The following is a 22,546-nucleotide window of genomic DNA, read 5'->3' as shown; positions in this document are numbered from 1 at the left end:
ATTCAGCTTCTGCGTATTCATCTTCGTTAGCAGGATGCTCATCATCATCATCATCATCATCATCATCCTTTTCCTCCACTACTCCAGCAACCCTCCTTGATGGACACACATTGGACCTACGAACCTTCCCACCGCAACGATAACAAGTATCACCGGTAGGCTTCGCATAAGGGTTGTGCTGTTTTTGGACGGGGGCCTTGCCTTGCGGTGCACTGCCAGAACTGTCTGCTTTGTTAACAGGATTTGAATCTTTGGTTGCTGCACTTTTCTCTTTGTCATCAACATTATTTTGTGGAGAATACCTTCTGAAGTTTGAGAAACTTCTGAGGGATTTCTCTAATAATTCCGCCTTTAAAGCTAGGTTGGATGCTTTACCAACGGTCCAAACAGTTTGTAATCCCATTTTTTCTTGCAATAAACTTTTCAAAGCACTAACATAACGAGTCACTTTCTGATTCTCGGACTCACCTAATTCATTATGTTCAGAAAAACGTAAGAATTCAACCGTGTACTTGGTCACTGATCGCTTTCCCTGAACACATTCAATATACATGTTATACATAATTTGTTCGTAATCTTCAGGTAAAAATCTTTCAAGCATCAATTTTTTCATCTTTCTCTGAGCAACGGGCCTATCCCACCAAACAGCCACAGTACTTTTCAGCCTGATCGCCACCATCTTAACCTGCTTGTTTTCTAGGATGTCCATGACGTTGAAAAACCTATCAACATTGATCTGCCAGTCCATAAATTCTTCCACCTCCATTGTTTTGTGAAATAAGGGAATATAAGCCTTTACGCGGTAATCATGGTGATTCCCATGTTCACCTCCCTCTTCGGACACAACTTCTTCATCCTCAGAACTCGAGTCATCAGTAGTAGGGTTGTTGTTGTTGTGGTTGATGTCGCCGTTTCTGTTGTTGTTGTTATTGTTTCTATTGCTGTTGTTGTTTTTGTTGTCGTCATTAATGTTGTTGTTAGCGACGTTGTCCCCCTTGGTCGTCAACTGATCCAACAGAGCTTTGACCATTGTGGCTAAACCATCAAATTATGTCCTCGTCACCGGTTGATCAATTCACGAAAGAATCGGGGAACCTGCTCTGATGCCAACTGACACAGTACGGAAGCGTGGAGGATCAACAATCGCTAATCCTTTTATGGAACACAAGTCTGCAAGCGACAAACCTGTCAGATAAAGTTCTGGAATCCACCATAAAGAGTAATTTGGAATCCACCAAATTTGAGAAAATTCTCTATAATTCTATTGAATCAAAAAGTTGCCTTTCAAGGCTACCATAGTTTAGTTTAAATAGTAGTGAAACATAAAAATAACAAATCTCCTAAAAGATAGTAAAAGAAAATAACACATCTAGCTAATATAAAAATAATAAATCTAGCTAAAATACAAAAATAATAAATCTAGCTAAAATATAAAATTAAATCTTCACTAAATCTTTCTAAAATATAGCAAAGTTAAATCTTCACTAATTTTCAAGTGAACCTTTCTTGCGCGCCACTTCATCTTCGATACGTGCTGCTAGGGTGCCTGCATCAGTCTTATATTTGACATTAAATAGTTCTCAGTTATCTGACTATCGTGAACCGTACATGTCATGTTTACTGATTTATCTTCTATGGATTGCACAAACATTTAAAGGTGGTTTTACTTATTTGTTAGATTCAGGAATATCATCATTCATTAGCTCTTTCTTAAGCCAATATGATGTATTATGGTGAGTAGCAAGCAAGCGAATGGGGCGTAGCATAGTTCGTGAGAAGCTATTCAGCACGAATAAAGACATTTCTGGTGTTAGGTCTTTCACCCCACACCAACCAAAAAGGCATGTTCATCAACCCTACGACTACGAGGGACATTAAAAGGAGAAGAACTTGCATTAGTATCTATATTTTGATTCAAACAAACATTGATTTCGAGTCACATCAGTGTCGATGGATACAAATCCAATCTTAAAAAATATCAACGGGATTGATTGTTTTTTATGTACCTTGTCTATGTTCAAATCCACTTGGATAGTTATAACTTTTTAATAAAACAAAAGAAAACAAGTAGACATCATTAACCAAGAAGAAAGACATATTTTAAAAGTTATAAATCCACCTATGTATTTTGTTCTTTTGTTTTATTAAAAGTTATAAATATCCGGTTGAATTTAAAAGCAAATAAATAAATGGCAAATATATATGTCATAACATCAAAATATACAATCATATGCCATCATGTGTAATCAGAAATTAAAAATAGAGAATCTTTAAATCGTATAGGATAAAGAAGAAAAAAAAGTTAGAGGATAAACTAAAATTCGTCTAAATCATAGGAGGCAAAACACTTATTAACCCTTAAAAAAAATGTGTATGTAAGAAGGTCCTATGTAAGAATTAATCTTTTAACAGCCTTCAACTTGGAGCGCTGACAAAATCTTGGGGGAGGAAAACTTCAAAGCTAAGGAAAATTTTGAAAATATTGCAGTGTTGCAATATCAAACTAAGAAACAATATAAAGTAAATTAAAAGTATGTTTGGATGAATTCATTTTTGAGGTTATACGAAACAACTTACGTAAACAAATAAATTTTACTTATTATTATAAGTTTTTTAAGATAGTTTATGAGAAAAAATGAGAAAAAACTTATAAAGATACAAATTTTGTCGGTAAAAATTTATAAATTAACATAAAAATTTATTTATTTATATTAGTTATTTTCATAAGGTTAAAAATAAGTCAAATCCAAACATGCCATTAGTCAGAGATTAAGAATAAGTAGAAATGTGGGGCATCAAAATTTCAACTTGTGTGCAAATCCGGTCTTGTGCTTGCTGCATTCTTTGTAAAATTTTACGTACTCCATAATATTTTTGAGATTTTTTTTTCAACGGGATAATTTTTTTGAGTTGGAATATTTATTGGTACTTGATGTGAATGAAATTTTGCAATGAGAGTTTAACCATATTTCAAAATGTACTCAATTGTGTGATTTTCCTTTCAAAATATTAAATTGGGAATGTTGATGTATAGGGAGATCAAATTAATATATTGTCCAAAAAAATACACTTAAACTTGTGGTATTTAGAAATGAATTTTTCTCTTCTCACTCATTCCCTGTGTTTTTTTTTCTACTTTCTGTTTTTTTATTTTTGCCCTTGTATAAAAATATTGGAATACAAAAAACTTATTTAAGGACAAATATAGAAAAACAGAAGGTAGAAAACACAGGGATGGGAAGAGAAATCTTCTTTAAAAAGCTAATTACCTAACATCTTGACTTATGGGAAGAATGTGGGCCTAAGTGAGAGTACCCATTCCACTAAGTTTGCTGAAAAGACAAGGAAAATTTCTCTTCTCATCCCCACGTTTCTTTTCTACTCCAATACACGCAGAAAATTTCGAGTTTCTAGAACCCGAATTTTTTTAGTGTAATTTCACACTAAAAAAAATTTGGGTTCTAAAAACTGAAATTTTCTATGTATTTTGGGAGTCGAAAAAAAAATGTGAAGATGGGATGAGAAAGACAAGTCAAGTGGAGACACTCACTTTCAGCAGTAGTTTAAGGGGCCAAAGGCATAATCTTATCTAGTAGAGTACTAATATTACAATATATGACTCCTTATCCAGTGCATACTACTTCAGTTCTTTGTATCATTCAACTACAAGAGTGTTTTTCTTAAAAGATTATGAAAAAAGTGTTTACTTGTTGTACATGCTATTTTAGAACTACTTCAATGTATGTTAACTTTTTTAGATGAAGCCTTGTCCACTAAACTAATCTAATACTAACAAGTACCTATAATTCTCAAGTATATTATTATCACATTAATACAAAAAATCAAAAAACCAATTCATTAGATCAGATTGTCTTATATTCAATGTAAAATTTCTAACATTGTCATCCATTTAAGAATTTCCTGCATATTTGCTTTTAGAGTTTTGTTGGTAGAATCAACTGTCTCTGAAGCCTTCTGCATTTAATTTAATATAAATAAACCGCCAATCATCGATATAAATATATAGATTATTATTATTTTAATTGTTGAATAAGGGTGGGGCTATTTAATTTAAAAATAAAAGGCTTGAGTGAGTGGTATATTAAAAAGCCATAAGTATATAAATGTCGAATATGAAAAGTATATAGAGACGACAATAATAATGTAAGTAGAAGTGATGTGGTATTGTAGAGTGATTTAATTGGATTTAAATGGATGATGTGGCTAAATGAAACAATTTGATTGGTTTAAATGGATTAGGGTTCACATAAGTAGTAGAAGAACTATTTAGGATTTATATGGATTTATATATATATAACATCGTTTGATAATTTCTCATCCGACCCCCCATGATTCTTTTATACCCCATAAATTTTCATTTTTGCCCTTGTATAAAAAATTCGGTTTCTATGAACCAAATTTATCTTGAATTTGCAATAAGAAAAAATTCGGTTTCTGCAAACCGAATTTTTTTGCAAGGGCAAAATTGAAATATTGGGGGTTGAAAAGAATCACGGGATCGGAAGAGAAATTATCACATCATTTTAGTTAATGTTGGATCAAGAAAACCATAGCCAACAAAAATATTAACTAAGCTTAAACTGCAAGGTATTATTGTTAGTATTATTATTCTAAGTTTGGAATCTTAAAGTAAAGAAATTAAGAAAGAAAAAGAAAAAAACAATGCCAATTTCTAGAATTGCTATTGGAAGTCCTTCTGAGTTTGGAAAAGCTGATGCACTTAGGGCTGCACTTGCTGAGTTCATGTCAATGCTTATCTTTGTCTTTGCAGGGGAAGGCTCTGGCATGGTATATAGTAAGGCTTTTTATTAGTTATTAATTAAACTTTTTTAGGACATATTTGGATAAACTTATTTGAATTTATCTACTGACATGTAAAACATTAATAAAACTGGTTAAAAGAGTTTATGAAAACAACTTATGATGTGTCCATAAATTGTTTTCCGCTTTTTCCATAAGCTGGTCTAAGATAGCTTATGAAAAGTGTTAATCCTTTGGTTCTCAGGGGAAAGGGGCATCGATAATTCAGAGTTCAACTGTGTTTTTACTGTTTTGGTTTTGCATTCACTAACATTGTGAACTCTAATTGGGTGTTTTTTTTGACAGATAAGCTAACAAACAAAGGTGCAGCAACATCAGCTGGGTTAGTAGCAGCAGCATTGTAACGACCCAAATTTATTATTCACTATGTAAGTGTTTATTTATTTGGTGACGTGGCTTTTAAGTACGATAGTAACTTTAAGTTATTTATCGAGAGTTTTAGTTAACACGCGAGTTAGTGAGAGTTAACGCGAGTTGGGTCAAGTTAGTGGGCTTTAGGCCCAATGGGCCTTGTCTCATGAGAGAGGGCGCTATATATGGCCCTTAGAGAGAGAAAATGTCACATTTTGTGACTTTGAAGAGAAATGAAGAGAGAAGGGAGAGCAAGGAGCTAGGGCAAGAGCTTGGAGGAGAGATTCGAGGAACAATCGTTGAGCTTTTGTCGGATTAAGGTAAGAGAGTAGATTTCATATTTGTGGGTGATACGAGAAAGGGGAGAATGTCGATTTCTCCTTACCCGAACTTTCTCCACCCCATTTTCGTTTTAGTTTGGATGAGTTTTTCTTAATGAAAATCAAATCTAAGGTTCATGACATGTTTAATATACTCTTAGCATGATGTATGAACGAATTTAATGAGTAAAAACGGAATTTGTAGATGTTTGAACTCAAGAACATTGTGTTTTTGTGAGTTTTGAGTAAAAGTGATAAATCTTTACTTTTTCTATGTTTATGATATAGATCTATGAAACAAACCGTCATTTTGTGCTTAGATATGTTTGTTGCACTTGAATATAAACTTATTTGGGGTTTATAACATGAAAAATGAGATTTTTGGGTGAATTTGAGTGAAAAACGCAAGGTTTGAGCATTCCTGACAGGAGGCCTTCACCACTACTCGCCAGGACCAAGTGTTCCACTGGAATGGTTCGCCACTGCTCGCCACCGTTCGCTCAGCGAACAACACTGGGACAACAACATTTTTGTTAATTGTTTAAGTGTAATTAGACACTTGTAACATGTGATTAGTTAAAACAATAGGAGTATTTTTTTTTTAGGGGAAGGGAGATTAGGGTATCCTAACATACAATTAAGTGTTTATAACCATGATTAATTGTATTGTGATGAATTGTTGATTATATGTGTGGAATATAATTGTTGTTGATTGTGTTGATGATGTTTGTTTAAATGTCAAAGAAGTATATTAAGGTGTTAATCAACTTAATAATATTATAATTATGTTATTCTAATAAAGAATGATATTAAGGTATAATGTTATCTTAATAAAGACGAAATGTTGGATAGTGTTCCACATTATAAATAACGAGCTCAATGCTATTATGAGTGAATTCATGAAATACATACATGCATTCATTAATTATATGTGATATTGGATATTCCAATAAAGAAGAATATCGGATTATATTTATCCGATAAAGAATGATATTAGAGGTGAGATACTCTAATAAAGAAGATGGTACCACATGCATTAGATATGTCTAGGGAACATAGCATGAAGATTGTGACATTAGATTGGATTAGGATATGTGTACATTATTTGATATTTGATATGTGACACATATGTTTGGAATTTATGATAATTGTCTATGTGTGTTAGACTTGTTGTATGTGTTGATTGTCCTATTATTATAAATGTAATTGGCTTCAATATATTGTGAATTATGATTGATATTTGATTATAACTTTTCGTAGCTTATAATTAAATGAGACTAATGATGTATGTTTATAAATGAAGTGCGAGTACAATTAGGTTGTAACTCCTAATTAGATGTGATTAATGAAGTATATGAATGAGTTAGAATATGTATGATTTGTGATGAAGTGTGTAAGTATCGTTTATTTACATTTGTATATTTTTGAGTATGTTATTTAACTCTCTTTTATGTGTTATGTGCTGGACCGTTGGGGGTCCAGATTCACAGGTTTTGTGGTTATCGATGTCGAGTTGTCGGCGAAGCTCTGCTCTGATTGTGACACGAGAAAATGGTTGTATTTAGTATGTAGGGTCTTTAATGACTATTTGTATTTAATTTGAAAAAATGTATTTTCATAAGGGAATTTATATTGTATAAAACGAGTTTTTACTAAGTAATCATGTTAGTATTATTTTGTAAAGAGGAGTGTAATACCTAGAACCAACATTCAATAAATTAAGTTGTAATTTTCCGTTGCGTATTTTGAAAAAGATTTAATAAAAGTAAAATTACTTAAATAATGGGTTTGAGTGTTTCGAGCACTATCACATGTTTTTGCTCTTTTTGTTGCTATCTCTGTTGGAGCTAACATTTCTGGTGGACATGTTAACCCTTTTGTCACTTTTGGTGCATTCATTGGTGGACACATTACACTCATTAGGGGCCTTTTGTATTGGATTGCTCAGTTGCCTGGTTCTGTCGTTGCTTGCTTGCTCCTTAAATTTGCCACTAGTGGATTAGTGAGATACATTACATATATACTATTCATTCATTCAAAATTGACTCAAGAAAAGTACCCGAGTTTCATTTCTTGAGTCACCCATTTGGGAGACATTCCAATCTTGTGTGAAAAAAATTAGAGGTTCTTAGAATTGAGTTTTGGGCCTAATTCATCCTTACAAAACTGACTTGTAAGGTGAGGATTGCCATCACTTTATAAACACTCATTCAGATCATCTCGCAACCGATGTGAGACTTCTTAACACACCCCCTCACGCCCAGCACTATTGGGCTTGGTGCGTGGATTGAAACGATGGTTGACCCAATAGCATAAACCTGATAACAGGTGTTCCAACAGATCATTGAGCGGCTCTGATACCATCAGAGAATAGAGTTTTGGGTCAAACTCATCCTTACAAAACTGACAAGTAAGGTGAGGATAGCCGCCCTCACTTTATAAACACACATTCAGGCCATCTCGCAACCGATATGAGACTTCTTCACAGAGCTCAAGTTGTCGTCTCAAGAATTAGTCCCGTAGTGGACCCGAAATGCCTAAACCTTGGGGATACCTTAGAACGTTACTGGGTTAAAAAACTACGATCAAAGATAAAAATTCGATCACATTAGTTTTAATTTTGAAGACTAATTCGACCACTCAAAATCTTTAATGTGATCAAAGATTTTAACTTTAAAAAACCAAACTGTCTTCTCCTTATATATAATTTTGGTGAAAACTAAATTTTCGGTGCTGAATTTTAGTATTAATTTGTGTATGTCTATTGCAGGAAACACCTGCATTCTCATTATCTTCGAGGGTGGGAGCAACAAATGCACTTGTGTTTGAGATTGTTATGACTTTTGGTTTGGTTTAAACAATTTACGCTACTGCAGTAGACCCAAAAAATGGTAGCCTTGGAACAATTGCTCCAATTGCTATTGGTTTCATTGTAGGAGCCAAGATCTTAGCAGGTGGGGCCTTTGATGGTGCTTCTATGAACCCAGCAGTGTCTTTTGGGCCTGCTGTTGTTAGCTGGACATGGGCTAATCATTGGGTCAATTAGGTCGGCCCGTTGATTGGTTCGGCTATTGCTGTAGTTGTCTATGAAATTTTCTTCGTCACCGCTAGCTCTTATGAACAGTTACCTGTCACGGACTATTAAGGTCTAAATTCCCCTTAAGTTTTAATTGAAATGGGGTTGAATTTCCTTAATTAGCTTTCTATCTTAGGTGCTCTTTGTTATTTGCATTTTCCTGTTTTCAAATGTTTTGATTTTCTGTGATATATGTCATGTTTTGTAAGATCATTTTATTAAGTAATGATTACCTCTTCTAAACTTAATACATAGCATAAATTGTTCGACGAGATCTTATAATAATTTAAACAACAAGCAAGGTCATGGTAGTAATAAAATTGTTCCAGTAGCAATCATGGCTCTTAAAAAACAGGCTTGAGTGTGTGTCTACATATCGGTGAATAAGAACCATACTCAACATAAATGAATCCAATCGAATAAAAACATTACCTCGGCTATACTCCATGCAAGAAAAGTTATAAAAACAGAAGGTAACTCCTGGACCAAGAGAAAACACAGAACAAAAATCCTGAGTTAGGAATCAAATTAACTGCAAAAACAAACAAAAGCTTCACATGAAAATAAACAATATAAACTCAAGGCAATAACATAAAGAAGTGAAAGTGAAGTGATCCATAGAATAGATTAAAACCTCATCAATAGTCTGAACAATGACAACCACAAACTGAGCCCTTCCTGTCCATTGCATCAGAGGAAACAATGCTCCGCTCAGCATCAATGGCACCGTGTATAACTTCCATGAGTGCAGCACATTGCAGAAAACCTTTGATCAAAAGTCAAAAAACATGGAATGTTAATAAAATTATATTTCACAGGACACAAGTAGTACAAAGCACAGAGGCACTCATCTCCAACTACAGCACAACAAAATTAACAAGGTGCAGTGTGTTAGAGACTTCTAGGTACTTGCACTGTGGACACAAGAAGATACATGAACAACAAAACTACTATGACAAATAGTTGTAGAATAAACCAAGAATAAAGAAAAGTAGAATAATTCGCCAAACCAAGTCGCTGACCAAAAGGTCATAATTACAAAGAGAGCCCCACAAAGCTCTCAAAATTTCTCCAGAATCGTGTAAACTTCTGCAGTGCCAGATTACAGGTTAAAAACAAAGTGTGCTGTCAAAATTGAAACACATCAAAAAGAAAATTCACATCAGAACTCAATCGAAGAATAATATTTGACCCAAAGAGGAATTAGAAAACAAGTCGACTAAAAACCTAATGAACTCTATAATCGTAGTGTATCATCATTAAAATAAGAGCGACAAACTCCAAGTTTGAATGCAACAACAACCAAATAATATCTCAGAAGCAAGAACCCAAAATAATCAACCTGAAAAGAATAACAATACCGATGAAATATTGAAAAATCAAAGAATTTAAAACTCTAGAGAAAATGAATCGAAATAATTCACATTGCAAGAAGTGTACAAAATAAACCTGATTGCTTGGTATTACACAGAAAGTTATTGTTTCAAAACACGCTATACTGCAATGTCCAATAAGCAGATACATGTTTCATCAAATATTAAACATGAAGATCAACATGAGGAATATAGAACCAGAAGCTTGCTGCAATATGGATAAAAGAATATCTCAATATTGTGAAAACTAAAGTAACCAGGAAAAAAAGAGTGTGAAAACAAAAACTAAAAGATCAAACAAGAGGAAGATAGAACTCAGAGGAATCGTGTGCATGTAGATTACCTCTCCTGCAAAACCAAAGAGAAAAATAACAAATCAATCAATAAATATATGCTCTCAAAATCAATGAACAAATACTGAAACTAAAGAATTTACTAGAGATCACCAAATCAAAACTGAAGTCTCTACCGCCATGAAGAAGATTATTTTGACAAACCACGCTGCAGAAAAGTAATCCACAACTCATTGAAGAAATTTGAATTACCTATACTCTCCTTTCTTATCCAATTGTATCAAGTATCTACAAACGAGATATCCAAACTTCAACTCACTGAAAAACAGACATGTATCCTGATTATGCAAGAGAGAGATGGACAAGTACTACATGACCATAACTACTGAAGCTCTCCTAATACTAAAATCAACATTGTCATAATACACTATCAAAGGATATCTTTTTACGAGTATTATCATCATCATCATTTAAATCACAAATAAAAATAGAAACAAGTTAAAGAAGATTATAGAAAACCTCTCCCAACGAACAAATCATTAGAACAAACAACACCTGCAATGTAACCAAGTCGTCCAAGATTCTTCATCTTGGGAAGGGCAAAGAATCATTCCAAAATCGTGCACTCAGGTTCGGGATATACATATAAAGAAAATAATCAATTATATCCCAATGATGAATACCGATAATCTCGCCCAAGCTTTCAGAGAAGCATGAATGCAGAAATGTTCAAATCTAAGTTCAGATTGCCAAATTAAGCCAAGCAATAGTTGAAAATATATAACATAGCCAGAAAAACATATCACAGAGGCACTCATCTCCAAATTCCTTCACTTCGGATAGCAAAATTAACATGTTGCAGTGCATTTGAGAAAGAAGAATACTTATGAAATACAGCAAATCAATGTAAACCTCCCTGTGATCACCAGACCTGTACAACAAAATTACGCTTTGACAAATAGTTGTAGAAAAAACCAAGATTAAATAAATAATAGTAGCATAATCTCCAAACCAAGTTGCTGATCCAAATATCATAGTTACAAAGAGAGCCCCACAAAGCTTTCCCAATTTCACCAGCACTTTCGCATTGTTCCAATGTAAGAAAACAGTAGTATTGATGGGTGAAAACCCTAAGGCTGAACAAGAATGGACAATAAAACTCCATAGAGAATAAGGAATTGAAAATAATTTACGAATGAAGAAGAGTTTACCAAAATAAAAGTTTGGATGCAATGTCTTAGGATGATTATGTTGGTAAAGAATGACAGAGCTTTTCACGAATTCAACTTTCAGCCTTTCCTGTCTTTTCAAAAGAGTTTTATGGATAAGCTAAAAATAATTGAAGGTACAATAAACTCCGAGATTGAAACCAGCAAAGATGGAAAACAACTTGATTAGGTTTAACAAATCAAGAAAAGAAAAATTCAGAAGCAAAAACCAAAACCACCAACGATATAGAATACAATCATGGGAAAGATAGAATTCAATAGAGATAAATTAATCAAATCTCGAGGAGCTATGCTATGAAGAACTACCACGCTGCAGACAAAACTTGTTCTTGAAGAAAACTACAACACAGCAGAAAACAGGTTTCATAATACATGCGATCAAACCAATGAAAAAATAATAAAGGAGCACAACTATTAGAAAAATCTGGATTTATCTAGAGTTGTTTGTTGTTCTCTACCCATCATATTAGTATGGAAAATTCCTGATAAAATCACAAAAATAAACATCGCCACATGACACCATCTCAAAGACAACGACTTTCAAGAACAAGTACAGTTAAGGGGGAACATAACCCGTTTTATAGTGAGGCCTGTCGTCGCAACTTTCAATCCCACATTACATTCATAGGCTATCTCCCCTGTAAGTTCAAATTTGTGCTTTCACAGTCCATGTCCTTGATAATCTCCACCACATCTACACACAATCGATATTCCCCCTGACCCCAACATGAAACCAATGCGAAAATTAGATCCTCTTAAAAGACAAAGAACCATGAAAAATTTATAGTCAAGTAGAGATCGCCAAATGAAAGCATAACAACAATGAGAACATATGTCACAACCAATTGGAAATTCTGGTCCTCCATGTTAAATGATACAAAAATTAGGCTTCCCACCTATATACCAGACGGATCAAGTAAAACGCACCAAAGCAGCTCAAGTAAAATTAAGTCCAGATTCCTCATGCAAGGGGAGTGAGAAAAGATATACTTTAGAATCTTGTATGCTTCAGTTCTCACGTTCCACTTGCAAAACACAAAATCACCAAGACTAGCAAGATGCAACAAATATTACGTAAAACCATGAAAGATCCCAAAGCTGATTTGAATGGAAAGTATGTTAAGAAAACTAAATTCAAGAGACAGAAACATGAAGAATTCATAGTCAAAATAGAAATCACCAAATGCTTCAAAATATAACAATGTGAAATATATGCCACAATTAATTGCAGAGCGCCATGTGAAATGAGAATTTTTTAGGCTTCCCGTTGTGACATACCGATTTGAGAGAGAGAAGATTCATATATCACAGTGGACAAGAATAGCCTAAAGAATCATAACAAAGGAAGTGGTAAAGTAACAGAACCAAAGACCAGCATAGTGTGGCACAAGTGGTAGATACAAAAAGAAAATAAGAAATCCAACACTAGCAGACACACCATCAAAAGACAAACAGATATGAAAAAAGTTATGTTTAGTATGTTAACCTCTACTTTCCTGCCACAGACCAAATTACCGGTTTTATCTTGCCACATGCAATACCAGATAATTCCTAGAGCCAGCCACTGTAACAATGACGATATCATTTTAGGAGTACACATCATAAATACAAAATAACAACGAAAATAACACTAGAAGAATATCATCTCTCCCTTAGCCAATTTATCCCCAACAAACAAATCATCATAACAAACACCTAACCAAGTTGACCAAAACTCCTCATCCTTGGGAAGGGAAGAGTTATTCCAGAAGCTTGTATGCAAAACCACAGAGTAAAACTGAAGTTCCGGATAGAAACACAAAAACTTCAACACTAGAAGAAATGCAAAACCAAAGGTAGTCTGTGATAACCTCTCTGTAAGCTTTCACAATGGAATCGAGAAGCGGGGATGCTGAAACGGACATAATGAAATGTAAATAATTCATATTCCGAGAAGAGAACCCCAAATTAAAGCCTAGCAATTATATAACACGACCATCAAAAATAATGATTCATGTGTCCTTGTTAATTTGTTCACAGAAAAACGGCAAAGAAACTCATCTCCAATGTTCTACATTCCAGGAAGCTAATTGAAAAGGTGTAGGTTGATTGTGAAAGATGAAGACTTTTGTAACACACCAAATCCATGTAAAACTTGCTCTGCCAATACCACATGATACATTAACAGAACAATTACGTTGTGAAAATAGGTTGTAGAAAAATAAAGAAGAAAGAATAGTAGTGTCAAATAACCGATTATCCCAAAACCTTAAGGTGTTAGGATAGAGTCATATCAATGGTTTTATATTATTTCTAACACGCCCCCTCACGCAAGAGCCCACTTGGACTTGAAGCGTGGATAATGCATAGGCCCACCTACCATATGCTTAAATTCCACTTTTTAATTAGAAAGTGAGGGGAGTGGGGATCGAACTCTAGACCACTTAGTCATAGAGGCTCTGATACCATGTCAAATAACCGATTATCCCAAAACCTTAAGGTGTTGGGAACTGGTTCCTCTACCCCCTGGAAAGTCTTTGGTAGGTTGTCGTTGGATATATACGGTGAAGGTTGGCCCGGATGGTAAGATTGATCGATTTAAGGCTCGCTTAGTGGCCAAAGGCTATACTCAGATTTTTGGGTTGGATTATAGCGACACTTTTTCACCTGTAGCCAAAATGGCCTCAGTTAGACTTTTTCTCTCCATTGCAGCCATTCAGCATTGGCCTCTCCATCAGCTTGACATTAAAAATGCATTTTTACATGGCGATCTTGAAGAGGAAGTGTATATGGAGCAACCACCTGGGTTTGTTGCTCAGGGGGAGTCATCTAATATGGTTTGTAGGTTACACAGGTCTCTTTATGGTCTTAAACAGTCTCCTCGAGCTTGGTTTGGCAGATTCAGTACTGTAGTCCAACAATTTGGCATGATTCGTAGTGAAGCTGACCATTCTGTTTTTTATCGTCACTCTGTTGAAGGATGCATTTATCTGATTGTTTATGTAGATGATATTGTCATAACTGGTAGTGATCAGCAGGGAATACTTCAGTTAAAACAATATCTCTCGAATCAGTTTCAGACTAAAGACCTTGGTAAACTCCGGTATTTTTTGGGCATTGAGGTAGCTCAATCTAAGGATGGTATTGTGATCTCACAACGAAAATATGCTATGGATATCCTTGAAGAAACAGGTTTATTGAATGCAAAGCCTGTTGATACTCCTATGGATCCAAATGTCAAGCTTCTACCTAATCAGGGGGAGCCTCTATCAGATTCAGGGAGATATAGGAGATTGGTTGGAAAATTGAATTATCTCACAGTCACTCGTCCAGACATTTCATTTGCAGTCAGTGTTGTAAGTCAGTTCTTAAATTCTCCTTGCCAAGAACACATGGATGCTGTAATCCGGATTCTGAAATACATCAAAGGTGCTCCAGGAAAAGGTCTCATTTATGAAGATAGAGGTCATACTCAGATAGTTGGTTACTCAAATGCTGATTGGGCAGGCTCACCCATTGATAGACGATCAACTTCTGGGTATTGTGTACTTGTTGGAGGAAACTTGATATCTTGGAAGAGTAAGAAACAAAATGTAGTAGCAAGATCAAGTGCCGAGGCAGAATATAGAGCCATGGCACTAGTAACATGTGAGCTGATTTGGTTGAAACAGTTACTCAAAGAACTTCAATTTCAAAATGTTAGACCAATGACACTTATCTGTGATAATCAGGCTGCACTGCACATTGCCTCAAACCCAGTTTTTCATGAGAGGACCAAACATATTGAGATAGACTGTCATTTTGTCAGAGAGAAGATCGAATCAGGCGACATTGTCACGAGCTTTGTCAATTCTAATGATCAATTGGCAGATGTCTTTACAAAATCACTGCGAGGTCCTAGAATCAACTACATATGTGGCAAGCTTGGTGCATTTGACTTATATGCTCCAGCTTGAGGGGGAGTGTTGATATTTAATATTATTGTAAATATATTCTAGAGTATTCTTAGCATAGCATATTCCATAGTAATATTCCCTTGTAATTAATGCTCTTAGTATTATATAATGGAATGTCCGTGATGCTCAAATACACACGGTTTTCACCAATGCCTCTTGTGTTCTCTATTATTTTTCTATTTCAACAAGTAGCATAATTCTTCAAACCAAGTTGCAGATCAACATTACAAAGAGAGGACCACCAAGTTATCCCAACTCCTCAAGAATCATGTAAAATTTTGCACTGTCAGAATTCAGATAAAAAAGCCAAATGTAGATCAAAGAAATAAATCGACTAGACAATATAAAAATGAAAATAATTCACGACCCAAGTACATGGTAGCAAAATAAACCTGAGGCTCAATACTACTTAGAATGTTATTGTTTCAAAAGACAATACACTGCAGAAAACGTCATATTTCAATTCACATATGGCGGTCAAAGCCAGAAACAAATCAAAAGACCAGAAAAAAATAAGATTACAAAACATGAGGATCAAAAGACCAGAAAAAAATAAGATTACAAACCATGAATATCAAACAAAAGAAAGATAGAACCAGAAGAAAAGACCAATTATATCCCACACATTTCCACAACAATGTGAACCTGTCTGCCACGGGTTCCACAACAAACTACACATTTCTAACACAATTTTGGCTTCCTCCTAAAACATAGGAGTCCCAGGCCACTGTAATGAAAACATTATCTTTATAGGATCATCATCATCATAAATCACAACTAACAGTAAAAACCAGCAAAAGAATCTATTATCACCAACGAATAAATCATCAGAGCAAACAACACCTATGACGTAACCAAAATTGTCCAAAATTTCTCATCTAGGAAGGGAAAAGATTTATTCCAGAATCTTGTACCTTATGATAGAGTAGTACTCAAGTTCTGCATACTGAAACGCACAGCTTCGACACCAGCTTGCATGCGATCAAAGAACTATCATTTGGGAACAAATACATATAAGTAAAAAGACCAATTATATCCCAAGAATGAATGAGAGAAGCATGCATGCAGAAGTAGAAAAAAGCCAGAATAAGCCAGCCACAATTGAGAATATATACCATATCCAGCAAAACATGAGGTTCATGTGCACTTATTAATAATTTCACAGGACACGAGTACAACATACAACTGAAGCTATCCGTGATGATTACGTATTCCGAATCAAGTGCGTTCAAGGAAAATTGACCAAAGCAAAAACATTCACAGGCTCTCTACCAAAGCAAGAACATGTCCTTGATAATCCCTGCCACAGAAACTGATAAAGGATTCAAGTAAACTACATCCTCAAACAGAAAACATGAAACAATTGCAGATTCTGGTCATCATCATATATCACAACTAACAGTAAAAACAAGCAAAAGAAGACTAGAGAAAATCTCTCCAAACAAAGTTAAGTTGTCACCAATGAACAAATCATCAAAGCAAACATTGCATATGACGTAACCAAAATTGTCCAAAATTTCTCATCTGGGAAGGGAAAAGAGTTGTTCCAGAATCTTGTACCTTATGACAGAGTAGTACCGAGGTTCTGGATACTGAAACACCACTTCCACACTAGATTAAACACGAAAACTTCAACACCAGCTCACACACAGGAGAGAAAGACCTATTATATTCCAAGAATGAATGAGAGAAGAAAGGATGCAGAAGTAGTACAAAGCGCAGAGGCAGTTGGAAATCATCAGATTGTTAGATTAACCTCAGCCACAGTTGAAACTATATACCACATCCAGTAAAACATGATGGTTCATGTGTACATGTTAATTATTTCACAGGACACAGGTAGTACAAAGCACAAAGGCACTAATCTCCATTTTCAGCACAACAAAATTGACAAGGTGCAGTGTGATTGACACTTCTGGGACTGTAAACACCAGGTGATACATACATGCACAACAAAATTACTGTGACGATTAGTTGTAGAACAAACCAAGAAAACAGAAAGAAAAAGTAGCATAATACTCCAAACCAAGTCACTGATCAGAAGGTCATAATTACAAAGAGTCCCACAGAACTGTCCCAATATCTCCAGATTACATATTAAAAACGAGGCGTGTTGCCCAAACTGGTAACACATCGAAAAATAAAATTCACATCAGAAGTGCAGCATGCTGCAAAAAAATAATATTAAAAGCAAAACACTGATGATGTGTACATGCTCAAAGGTTGAAAGGAAGAATAATATTTGACACAAAAGATGAACTAGAAAATAAGTCGACGAAAAACCTACCAAACTCAATAATAGTTTGAAACCAACAAGAGCCGTAAACTCCAAGTTTGAAACCAACAACAACCAAATAAAACCTCAGAAGCAGGAACCAAAAATAATAAACCATGCCATAGTAGAAATGACCAAATTTAAGCCTTTTACAGTTGGAGGTATTCAACACACCCAATGGAAAAGTAGCATAATTCTTCAAATCAATGTGGTTCAGTATTCGACACACCTAATGGAATAGTAGCATAATTCTTCAAATCAATGTGGATAAGTAGTACAAAGAGAGGCCCACCAAGTTGATGCAAGGAAAATTGACCAAGCAAAAACATTCACAGGCTCTCTCCCCTGTAACACCAAAGCAAGAATATGTCTTTGATAATCTCTGCAACAGAAACGGACAAAGAAGTCAAGTAAACTACATCCTCAAACAAAAAACATGAAGAGAGCCAATTGCAGATTCTGGTCACCATCAAAGATCACAACTAACAGTAAAAACAAGCAAAAGAAGACTAGAGAAAATCTCTCCGAACAAAGTTAAGTTGTCACCAACGAACAAATCATCAGAGCAAACAACACATATGACGTAACCAAAATTGTCCAAAATTTTTCATCTGGGAAGGGAAAAGAGTTATTCCAGAATCTTGTACCTTATGACAGATTACTACTCAGGTTCTGAATACTGAAATAAAGTTCAAGTTGTCGACTCAAGAATAAGTCTTGCAGTGGACCCGAAAAGCCTAAACCTTGGGGATACCTTAGAACGTTAATGGGTTAAAAAACTACGATCGAAAATTAAAAATTCGATCACATTAGTTTTAATTTTGAAGACAAATTAGACCACTCAAAATCTTTAATTTGATCAAAGATTTCAGTTTAAGAGACCAAACTGTCTTCTGCTTATATATAATTATGGTGAAAACTAAATTTTAGTTTCACTTGTTAGTTATTACAAGTGAAAGTAAATTTTCGGTGCTAAATTTTAGTATTAATTTGTGTATGTCTATTGTACGAGCCAACATCTTGGCAGGTGGGGCTTTTGATGGTGCTTCCATGAACCTAGTGTCTTTTGGGCCTGCTGTTGTTAGCTGGACATGGGCTAATCACTGGGTTTATTGGGTCGGCCCTTTAATTGGTTCGGCTATTGCTGCAGTTGTCTATGAAATTTTCTTCATCACCCCTAGCTCTTATGAACAGTTACCTGTCACAGATTATTAAGGTGTAAATTCCCCTTAAGTTTTAATTGAAATGGGGTTGAATTTCCTTAATTTGCTTTATATCTTAGGTGCTCTTTGTTATTTGCATTTTCCTGTTTTCAAAAGTTTTGATTTTCTGTGATATATGTCATGTTCTGTAAGATCATTCTATTAAGCAATGATCACCTCTAAACTTAATACTTATCATTTTAGTGAGTAATGACAGACTCGAGTGTGTGTCTACGTATCGGTGAATATGAACCATACTCAAAATAAATGAATCCAATCCAATAAAAAAATCACCTCGGCTATACTCCATGCAAGAAAAGTTATAAAAACAGAAGGTAACTCCTGGCCCAAGAGAAAGCACAGAACAAAAATCCCGAGTTAGGAATCAAATGAACTGCAAAAACAAACAAAAGCTTCACATGAAATTAAACAATATAAACTCAAGGCAATAACATAAAGAAGTTAAAGTGAAGTGACCCGTAGAATAGATTAAAACCTCATCAATAGTCTGAACAATGACAACCACAAACTGAGCCCTTCTTGTCCATTGCATCAGAGGAAACAATGCTCCGCTCGGCACGAATGGCATCGTGTATAACTTCCATGAATGCAGCACATTGCGGAAAACCTTTAATCAAAAGTCCAAAAACATGGAATGTTAATAAAATTATATTTCACAGGACACAAGTAGTACAAAGCACAGAGGCACTCATCTCCAACTGCAACACAACAAAATTAACAAGGTGTAGTGTGATGGAGACTTCTAGGTACTTGCACTGTGAACACAAGAAGATAGATGAATAACAAAAGTACTATGACAAATAGTTGTAGAATAAACCAAGAATAAAGAAAAGTAGAATAATTCGGTAAACCAAGTCGCTGATCAAAAGGTCATAATTACAAAGAGAGCCCCACAAAGCTGTCAAAATTTCTCCAGTGCCAGATTACAGGTTAAAAACAAAGCGTGCTGTCAAAATTGAAACACATTAAAAAGAAAATTCACATTAGAACTCAATCGAAGAATAATATTTGGCGCAAAGAGGAATTAGAAAACAAGTCGACTAAAAACCTAACGAACTCTATAATCGTAGTGTATCTTTCATCATTTAAATAAGAGCGGCAAACTCCAAGTTTGAATGCAACAACAACCAAATAATATCTCAGAAGCAATAACCCAAAATAATCAACCTGAAAAGAATAACAATACCGATGAAATATTGAAAAATAAAAGAATTTAAAACTCCAGAGAAAATGAATCGAAAATAATTCACATTGCAAGAAGTGTACAAAATAAACCTGATTGCTTGATATTACACAGAAAGTTATTGTCTCAATATTGTGAAAACTAACAACTCATTAGTAGCTGCAGATCATTAAAATAACAGCCAACTTCAAGATCAAAACCAAAGTAACCAGGGAAAAAATGTGAAAACAAAAACTAAAAGATCAAACAAGAGGAAGATAGAACACAGAGGAATTGTGTGCATGTAGATTACCTCTCCTGCAAAACCAAAGAGAAAAATAACAAATCAATCGATAAATATATGCTCTCAAAATCAATGAACAAATATATGCTCCAAGAGAGACATGGACATGTACTACATAACCATACACTGAAGCACTCCTAATACTAAAATCAACATTGTCATAATACACTATAAAAGGACACAATTCAGAACAAGTACATTAATAGTTCTCTCCCCAGTACACCAAACCAAAAACACGTCCATGATAATCTCCGCCACAGCTTTCACAGTACATATCCACCCTGTGAAACCCAAATGGAACTCGTGAAAGAATCAAATCTTCAAAAGAGACAAAGAAGCGTGAAGAATTCATTGAAGAGTAGCGATCACCAAATGAAAGCATAACAACAATAGACTATTGCCGATTCTTGTGCTCCATTAGGTTCCCCCTATACCAAGTTATTCTCCAAAATCCAGTTATTATATCCCAAATCCAGAAACAAATACATACAAATAAAAAAAATTACTAGTTTAATGGGAAATATGAGAACCTGTGCCTGCTGTATATTTATTGGCTATCTCTCCACAGAAAACTCAAAAGCAGATGATGCGTGACATGATTGTGTACAAACGTCAACACCAATTTGTACACAATCTAAGAACAATATCCCAATTATTCGAAAACAAATACATATACATAGAATCATGTAAACTTTTGCACTGTCAGAATTCAGATAAAAAAAGTCAAACATAGAACAAAGAAGTAAATCGACTAGACAATAAGAATAGAAATGAAAATAAAAATAGTTCACAACCCAAGTACATGGTAGCAAAATAAACCTGAGGTTTGATGCTACTTAGAATGTTATTGTTTCAAAACAAACTACACTGCAGAAAGATAGAACCAGTAACAGAAGGAATAAGAATACAAAACATGAATATCAAACAAAACATGAATATAAAAAATAATAATAAAAATACAAAACATGAATATCAAACAAAAGAAAGATAGAAGTAGTAACACAAAGAATCGGTGTTCACAAATTACCTTCCTGCGACATCGAAGGAAATAAAATATCAAGAAAATATGCATTCAAAAGCGATGGAGTTATTGAAAACTAAAATATTTAAAAACGAGAGAAGCAAATCAAAACTTGAGGTATCCATGCCTTGATGAAAGATCAACATTTTTTTTATTTTGATAAACCATACTGCAGAAAAACAGGTTCACGATTCAATTTGAGTGTAATGTAATCAAAGCCCAAAAATAAAAATCATAAAGAACGAATGATCAAAGAAATTTGATTATGCATCTGTAGCTATCATCGTTTTTATTATAATATCAAATTGTTCCTGATATCCAAAAATCAACTCGCTGCAAAATGGATAAACGAATATCTTAATATTCTTTTATTTATAATAGTTCGACTAATCATATAAAAAAACTATTCTTTTATTTGGAAGAACAATTGGTACAAATCAATAGTAGCAGCGATTATAAAAAAAATGACAAATACTGATAATCTTTATTCTTTGTAACTATGATATAAAATGACAAGTCTTTATTCTTTAATCTTTGATAATCATTAATTAGTAAGTGGAAACAAAACATGACGCATGGTAAACCACAATGATTATCAAAATTTTGTAACAACATCAGAAAGATAAATGGTGCCATATTATGAAACAAGAAACACTAACCAAGAATCCAACTGCTTGTCTAATGTGCTTGAGCTCATCCCAAGATGTCCCAGCATACTGCAAACCCAAGGCAATTTGGTTAGACTTTCCGAAGACGCATATTACATACCCAAAAGCCATACAAGGTAGCAATAGATGATTGCCTAATATTATTAAGTGCCTAATTAATTTATGCAATAACTCAATCTATCTAGCACAATACAGGAAACAAAAAATGAATACCTCCTCCTCAATCTATAAGGCAATTTGGTTAGAGTTTCCGAAGACGCATATTACCAACCCAAAATCCATACAGAGTAGCAATAGATGATTGCCTTATATTATTAAGCGCCTAATTAATTTATGCAATGACTCGATCTATCTAGCACAATACAGTAAACAAAAAATGAATACCTCCTCCTTTGCTTGGCAGCACCACAGCTCCAATTCTGCTAAATCAACCTTCACATATTCTCCATTGCTGAATGGACAACAATCACGCCG

General features: G+C 34.5%; 1 long non-coding RNA gene and 1 pseudogene across 1 annotated transcript; one reads left to right on the top strand and one right to left on the bottom strand.

The window, feature by feature from the left end:
• The first annotated feature begins 4,683 nt into the window (after nucleotides 1-4,683).
• LOC123888658 lies at nucleotides 4,684-8,658 on the top strand (annotated as a pseudogene).
• Nucleotides 8,533-17,191, bottom strand: LOC123888661. The gene is made up of 5 exons (XR_006802235.1): nucleotides 16,980-17,191; nucleotides 16,535-16,731; nucleotides 16,334-16,409; nucleotides 9,224-13,048; nucleotides 8,533-9,069 (listed from the first exon to the last, which is right to left on the bottom strand). It is a non-coding gene; the product is annotated as an uncharacterized LOC123888661 (long non-coding RNA).
• Nucleotides 17,192-22,546: the final 5,355 nt, after the last annotated feature.

This window comes from Trifolium pratense, linkage group LG6 (assembly GCF_020283565.1).
Source record: "Trifolium pratense cultivar HEN17-A07 linkage group LG6, ARS_RC_1.1, whole genome shotgun sequence".
In the NCBI taxonomy this organism is placed as follows: domain Eukaryota; kingdom Viridiplantae; phylum Streptophyta; class Magnoliopsida; order Fabales; family Fabaceae; genus Trifolium; species Trifolium pratense.
Note: the sequence above shows the minus strand (reverse complement) of the source record. Positions and strands in the feature narration are given on the sequence as shown.